Raw genomic sequence first — 7,500 nt, 5'->3', positions numbered from 1 at the left:
AGAGAAAAAATAATAATAATAAAAAAAAAAAATGTACTTGCAGATTTATGCACTTATCGGCATGCTCATTCATCACCTACACAAATACAAACAAATGTCTTTCACAAAAAGGTCTGTGAAACTACATTTCATCACAAAGTATGCAGACGCTTTTTGGTTTACAAAAAAAGTTAGCTTTTGAAGCTGTTTCATTATCCAGAAATGTTGGAAGCAATGAGAGAAGAAAACCTCTTTCTGATTGTCAGAAAATTTCTGTAATGAAAACTTATTTTTGTAAATTCAGTTTAAATTGATACATTATGTATAGATTTGTAATGTTATATACAACTTAAATGCTTTTAAAATTGTCATCCTTCTTTGGTTATACTGTTTGGCGAAGGCTAGTACTAAAGTATCATAGAAACTGCCTTTCGTCACATCTTACAAGATGATGTGATATTGAAAATTTTTAAAGGGAAGTATTTTGTAGACCTGAGAGTGTCTGTATATGCACACACATAGACACAAATACACACACAAGTATTTTCTATCACACATTTTTATATCTGTGTGACCTGATCTCTTGTCATGTATGTTTGTCATTTCCCTGAGAACGGTTTGTTTCAATTGTACATTTTCGGACTGAAGATTTTTAGTGCCATACCATACACAATAGATGCTACTGCAGTGAGGGTATAATTTGTACTTGATATGCCTGATTTGCCAGTGAATTTGAGCTAGAATATTTGTCACCAGTTATATGTTCTATGATTATGATTATTATAATTTTCATTAAATCCATCATTATTGTTAAATGTTTTCACCTTTTTACCAGTATTATCACCATTATCATACTAATATTTTTTTTTTTTTTTTTTTTTATGAATACCATTGCTATTTATTTGTTTGTTTTTTTATGATGTGCTAAGGTGTTTACAATCCCTCTTATTATTTTCACCACTGTCTGTTATTAATTTTATTTTATTTATTCATTGCCATTATTATTATTATCATCACCATTATCATCCCATTGTTAGCATACTCATCAACATTCAGTTTTTGTTATCATTGTTTTTAATGTCAGTTAATTAATTGATCATAGTTAATTTGCATTAACAATCATTAATGTACTCATTATAATTGGTAGCAATATCTGTTAGTTTTGATATAGATAATATATTGCTTTTGTTTATTTGTAATGTTCTAATGCTGCAGTAAACAATAAAGGATGATCATGCACTGTTGGGCAGGATGATTTCAGCAAGCCTTCTTACTGAATATACTGGAAATCAAGGATGAAAAAGACCAATAAAAAAAAAAAAAAAAAAAAAAAAAAAGCTATTTGTGGAAAAATGATGTTGAGTTTCATCCTGTACCCTTTAAGCAGTTGTGTAGATGGATGTACACTCTTGTGCATGTATAGTCACATACAAATACACTTTACTAATTACTTTGCAAAATGTTTTTTGATTTTTGAATGTATATACGTGTGGGTGTGTGGGTGTTGGTGTGGGTGTGTGTGTGGGTGTGTGTGTGTGGGTGTGTGAGTGTGTGTGTGTGTGTGTGTTTGTGTGTGTGTGTGTGTGTGTGTGTGTGTGGGGTTGAGTGTGTGCGTGCGTGCGCGCGCCTGTTTCTGGGTGTTTGTCTGTCTTAGGTGCATTTGTGCTTGTTCTTGTGCATGTGTATGGGTGTTTGTCTTTTGGCCTTCAGTCTTATAGAATCCATTATCAAGTAGATAAGCCCATGTATAACTGAGTGAAGGTAAACTAATTTTGTGTATAGCATCATTAGAAAGAAAAGTTAGATCTCCCATATCACTTAGTAAACAATATAGGGCCAGTTGTCTTCTGCTTAAGTGGAAAATTTTAAAGATTTAAAAAAAGGCCTTGAGGTCCTAGCAGAGGATTACAAACCAGTCCAAGAATTGCATCCACAGATGAGGTTAGGATTACATAAACAGCAAAAACCCTTTTTTAAGTTTTCTTCCCAAAACTTCCTGAACACTAATGCATTAATTCAACATTATTGTTATGACAATAGTGTAAAATTGAGTAAATGCTGCACTGATTTCTTCAAAGGTTTGCTCTTTCTTAAGGGTAACTTGTAATAATGGGATATTATATACAGTTTTTAATATCAGTAGGGATGAATGTGTAAGGATTTTTTTCATAACATGAGATTACAGTACTCAACAATGAAATATATATAAAGATTTCAGTGTGTCTTAGTCATAAAAGAAAATAGCATTATATATTGTAACTTTCCTAAAGGGAAGGACCACAGACCATGTAGGACATTGATGGTAATGTATTATTCAATTTGTATTTCATCACTCACTCACATACCATCACATATGAAAGAGTAAACAGTTTTTGAGTATTGGCATATATTCTTATTACTAACACATTTCTAGGCACAAATACTTATTCAAGATGATGTTGGTCCTTTAGCAAGCAGGTGATGCATATTTATATACAGTTACTGTTTGTATGTATGTAGATGAAGCAAAAGGAGAAGATGCAGATATTTATAAAGAAACAGTATTAGAAAATGTATTTTGCCTTTCAAACTACCTTTAATTACTTATCAGTCATAATAACAGTGTCAAGAATGAGCTAGTAGTTCGCCTGCTTCCTGGTTTGAATTTGATTGGCAGAGCTAAGTGAAATCTCACTGGTATATATATATATATATATATATATATATATATATATATATATATATATACATACATATACATATATATATACACACACACATTACTTTTATCTCTGATCTCTCTTTCCACAACTATATAAAGTAGTAATTTAATTTAATTAAAGTATATGTTTCCAAAAGACAAATTCATAAGGAAATATTACAATTATGGCACTTTAGTCCATTCCATGTTGGTTTTAGTCCAGTAACTCTTGAAAGGATTCTTTGATTAGGTTCATATAATATGATAATATACATATCACATTAAATTTTTGTTACAATAACTTTTGCCAACACTTTTCAGCCTGAGAATTTTATGCCAGCTTGTGGAATGGACTTAGTATACATTATAAATATTAGTGATATCTTGCTAAAGTTTTCATATATTGTTATACTTCAATCAGATGCTTGTGTTTGTCCTATTTTAATTTTTTTTCCATATTAGTTTAATAAACATGCCATCATTCATTCTGTATAATGAAAGACAATGCAATAAAAATAATCAGGAAGCATAAGAAAAATAAGAAAAGTAATAAAAAATACAGCAATACAAACTAAATTAAGACCACAGGTTTGACACCTTGCTGGATTTCATTTTCTAACCTATAGAAGAAAACCAGGATGATGAAACTACTGTCTGGTCTTCCAGTGAATTTATTTTGTGTATAGTTTATTTGGCCATTTAATAAGCACTGTAGAGATTTTTGCCATTCATTTAGAAACTATAGTATAAGAGAATATATGCTCTTATATTTGGCATTCTGTAGAATGATAAAAATTCAATCCAGGAATTTATTAAAGATTTGACACAGCTTCAGCCCTGTGTTGACATTTTGTATATCCAAAAAAATGTATTTATAGGTTTTCACTGCAACACAAGGATATAGATGATTATTTGAAACTATTGGTTTCCAAACATGGAGGGGCCACTATGGTTAGAACCCAGAGGTGCTTCATGATTCAGTATTCAAATTTTAAGTTACTATTCAAATAAGTTTTATCATTGTCATTTGAGCATGGAACTCTTGATTATTTGATTTTGAGTAACAATAAATTGTGGAACAGGCAGAGACACACTTTGCTGTAAAAGTAAATTCAGCTTGGGTAGGGGGTTAAGGATAAGAGTGCTGCAGAAAAAAAAAAATAATCTCTGGAACTCATGATCATGAAATGTTATTTTTGTGACAAAGGAACCCAGTTGATAGAATAACTAGAAGAAAAATATTATTGGCGGAGAAAATCCCACTAAATATTTGTGAGATTCTGAAATCTGTTTTTATCATTTTTAGTCTGATTCATCAGTGCATTCATTGTGTTATTAAAACAAAGAAATTTAAAATATACAGACACAATAGTTTATAAAGTATTGTGTGTATGTGTGTATATATATATATATATATATATATATATTATATATATATATATATATATATTTGTGAGATTGAGAAACCCACCTCTTATAGTATTTTGTGTCTGATTTGTTTGTGCTTTATTGAGATAAAGAAACAATACACTATGTTATATTTTTTTTCTATTAGTTATTCTATTAATGTTTATGTATGTCAGCACTTTTCCTAGTACTATTTGGTGCAACTAGGTTAAGAAAGAGGCTTGAAATGCCTGATTAACTGAAGGAAGTATCTCATTCTGACACATCTTGTGTTATTATGCTGATGCATTTTGACAGCATGATCTAAGACATCAGTAAGTTTTGAAAACATTTTTAACATGACAGATATGTATATAAAACCTTGTCCACCTCTATTGTGCATTTATCAGACGATAAATCGGTATTGTTGCTGTCTATATCTGTTTTAGTTGTTTTGGTCATTTATACCTTTCCTTTGGAACTCCACCCCCCTAAAAATAATAATATTAAATAAATAAATAAATAGAATGCTCAAAAGTCTTGGATAGGAATTTGTTTTTCATGTAAAGACCAGATCAAATTCATAAGGAAATATATATATATATATATATATATATATATATATATATATATATATATATATATATATATACCTGGAGAGCAGGAAGAAAGAATAGTACAATTAAAATCAGACTATACAAGAAGCACTGGTAATTGATATGGGTGAACCAAGTTGATTGGAGGCTTTTTGAATGCTGAGCAAAGGAGATAAAATGCATGTATTGGAAGGATCTTGATGGAATGTAATATGTAGTAGAGTGAGAGATTTGTGGATTGTGAAAGTAAATGCAAACATATATGAATGCATGTTACATAGAAAAGAATTTCAAAAGGTTTTCATGTGCTATCTATCACATATGTTGTATATCTGCATTACTGCTCTGTGTATCAATATTTGTATGTGTGTTTTGATTATGTGCAAAAGTGCAAATGGGCAAGGCCAAAACATTTGTTGTTAAACTAGTTTTGAAAGACTAAGGGAGGGACAAAATGCATAGATTTGAAGCTTCAAGTAGTCCATGTATCAATCTGTCATACAGTTTCTAGTTTGATATTGGTGTACAATACAGGGATATATTTTGGAACAGTAAACTGCCAACAGATTTAAAGAAAAAAATATGATGCTGTAACCATCAGTCTATCTTATTAATCTTTGTTTTCTCTTGATTGCTCAGTGTTGCATTAGTCTATTATATATAAATCCTCATTTGAAATTATATATACAGTACACATGTAACAGATACGATGAACAGACTTCTTCAAACTTATCCTTCAGACTTTCTCCTATTGTGTATCTGCTTGTAGATGTCTTGTTTCTATATTGACCACTACTTGTATGTCAGTTCTATGACAGAAAATGTTTTCATGCTGATGATAAGCTTGAGATGAGACCCTGTCCTTAGATATTAGACGAGTTTACTTGCAAGCAAAGAGTTCCAGGTTTCATGCCTGGAAGATGGGTTGGTGCCTTTTTTCTTTAATGTAGCCAGCAAGTAATCAACTTTTTAGAATATAAGCAACAGTGAGTGTACTTGACTAAAAAAAAGAATTCTATAGAAGACTATTTATTCTATGAAAGGTACAGTGGAAAAAGAGAGTCCCTGATGCTATGAACTGGAAAGGCAAACTTACCATATTTGAAACTGAAGTGTATGATTACTTATATATACTTGGTATTAATCAGTTCTGAAATATATTTTAGCAGACAACAGTCGTTTTGGGGAATATAGATTCAGCTTGTATACATTGTCCATTACAGAAAAATATGTATAGCTAATTTGCTGTCAATAACTGGGAAGTGGTTAGTGTTAAAAAAAGACAAGGTAATATCTTGGATGTTGGACATATTCAAGATTTAACTTTTTAAAGTGCTTTATACTTGCCAGTTAGACAAAAAACATAACTGCATAATAAATATCCTTTAGTGGCACTAATAGATACTAAATATTAATAGAAAAAGACATAAATTAACAGACAAGATTCATCTGATACTTAAGTACTTTCATTCATTTTTTTTTTTTTAATGAACACTTTTTTATTTTTTCTGTTCATCTTAAATGCACCTTACATTTAATAATGCATGAACTGATGGGAAAAATAAAATGTGGGTGGTATGGCAACAGAAAATATACAGATATCATTATTAAAAAATGTAAATCATCACTGATATTTTAAGTATGGTAATTAGTTTTGTAATCTTTAAGTACATGACAGAGATCTTTGTTGTTTTCCATTTTCAGTATATAAAGGAATATTGAATTTATTGTGTAGTAATGCAAGCCTAATATGTATTATTATTATACTTTCCTTTTAAGGACAGATTTCTATATTGCAAGGTCTGTTTGCAAATACACTTTGTATATAATGTAAATTTCATCTATGCATTTTGCATATTGCAAGAATACACTTGATGTGAGTGAAATCCAGGTTATAAGCACACTTATTTGTTGGAAAAAACAAATGCTTATTCCAGAAATGTTTCACTTGTTTAAATAAAAGTTTTTTTTTATTTGTGGGTCTTCATTTATCAGGCCAAATCAGATTTGTTTCCATTATTCAGTTTCTGGGTTTCATTTGAATTGGAACATCCTTTTTGTTAAGCTCTTTCTAAGTAGCTATGTATAATACCTGACTTTACAGTGCAGCTATAATATCACTCAAGGTACATCTATGCATTTGGTAAGGGTTTGTATTTTACTGGATGGAATTTAAGGAAGTCCTAAATGATGACATGCTACATCACTTCAGTACATTAAAATCTGGAATTTGTTTGGGTGCTCTGCTTTCTAGAAAATTTATTGATATGTGCAATAAGAGGGGAAATATGCATTTTTTTTTTTTTTCTTGATTTATGACGGGTAACAATGCAAATATTTGTATTATTTAATTTTTAAAAACTTCCATTCTGCAGGAACAACTGGTATAGAACATGTGGCAGGCACCTGATACACACCTAATACACATAAGTTGTTGAACTACAGTCTAGAAAAAGGATGATGTTTTATGGTATTGTAAATTTTATTATTTACTACTGTATTACCCAGATATATATTAAAAAGGATTTTCACCCTAACATTGTCCTGGAATTCTTCAAATCTGAATGTGATAATAAATGTACAATACTGTCTTATCCATCAGTTGACATGATTAGGTCAGTTGCAAATGCTATCACAGGAAGAGCAGTATTCTTAGCAAATGGAAAACTAAGAATGTCTAGCGAAAAACTTTCTTTGGAACTGTTTTTTCTAATGACAAGCTGTGGTTAAAAGGAGTTGTTGTGATTGCCTATGATTTGCGGCTTAAATGGAAGGGCACATATGTATTATACTTGTAAGGGTTATACAATGCTTCTTCATATTTCTGTGTATATAGTCTTGCTTTAAATAGGTGTACAG

At 30.4% G+C, this 7,500-nt stretch overlaps 1 long non-coding RNA gene across 1 annotated transcript in view; it reads left to right on the top strand.

Annotated features, from left to right (window-relative positions):
* LOC125030545 overlaps window positions 1-7,500 on the top strand; it is a 14,071-nt gene that overhangs the window by 6,450 nt on the left and 121 nt on the right. The window contains exon 2 of the long non-coding RNA XR_007115406.1: window positions 7,017-7,500. This exon is cut by the window's right edge and continues 121 nt beyond it. This is a non-coding gene — a long non-coding RNA (uncharacterized LOC125030545). The remainder of the gene's footprint in view (window positions 1-7,016) is intronic.

Source organism: Penaeus chinensis, chromosome 11 (genome assembly GCF_019202785.1).
Source record: "Penaeus chinensis breed Huanghai No. 1 chromosome 11, ASM1920278v2, whole genome shotgun sequence".
In the NCBI taxonomy this organism is placed as follows: domain Eukaryota; kingdom Metazoa; phylum Arthropoda; class Malacostraca; order Decapoda; family Penaeidae; genus Penaeus; species Penaeus chinensis.
Note: the sequence above shows the minus strand (reverse complement) of the source record. Positions and strands in the feature narration are given on the sequence as shown.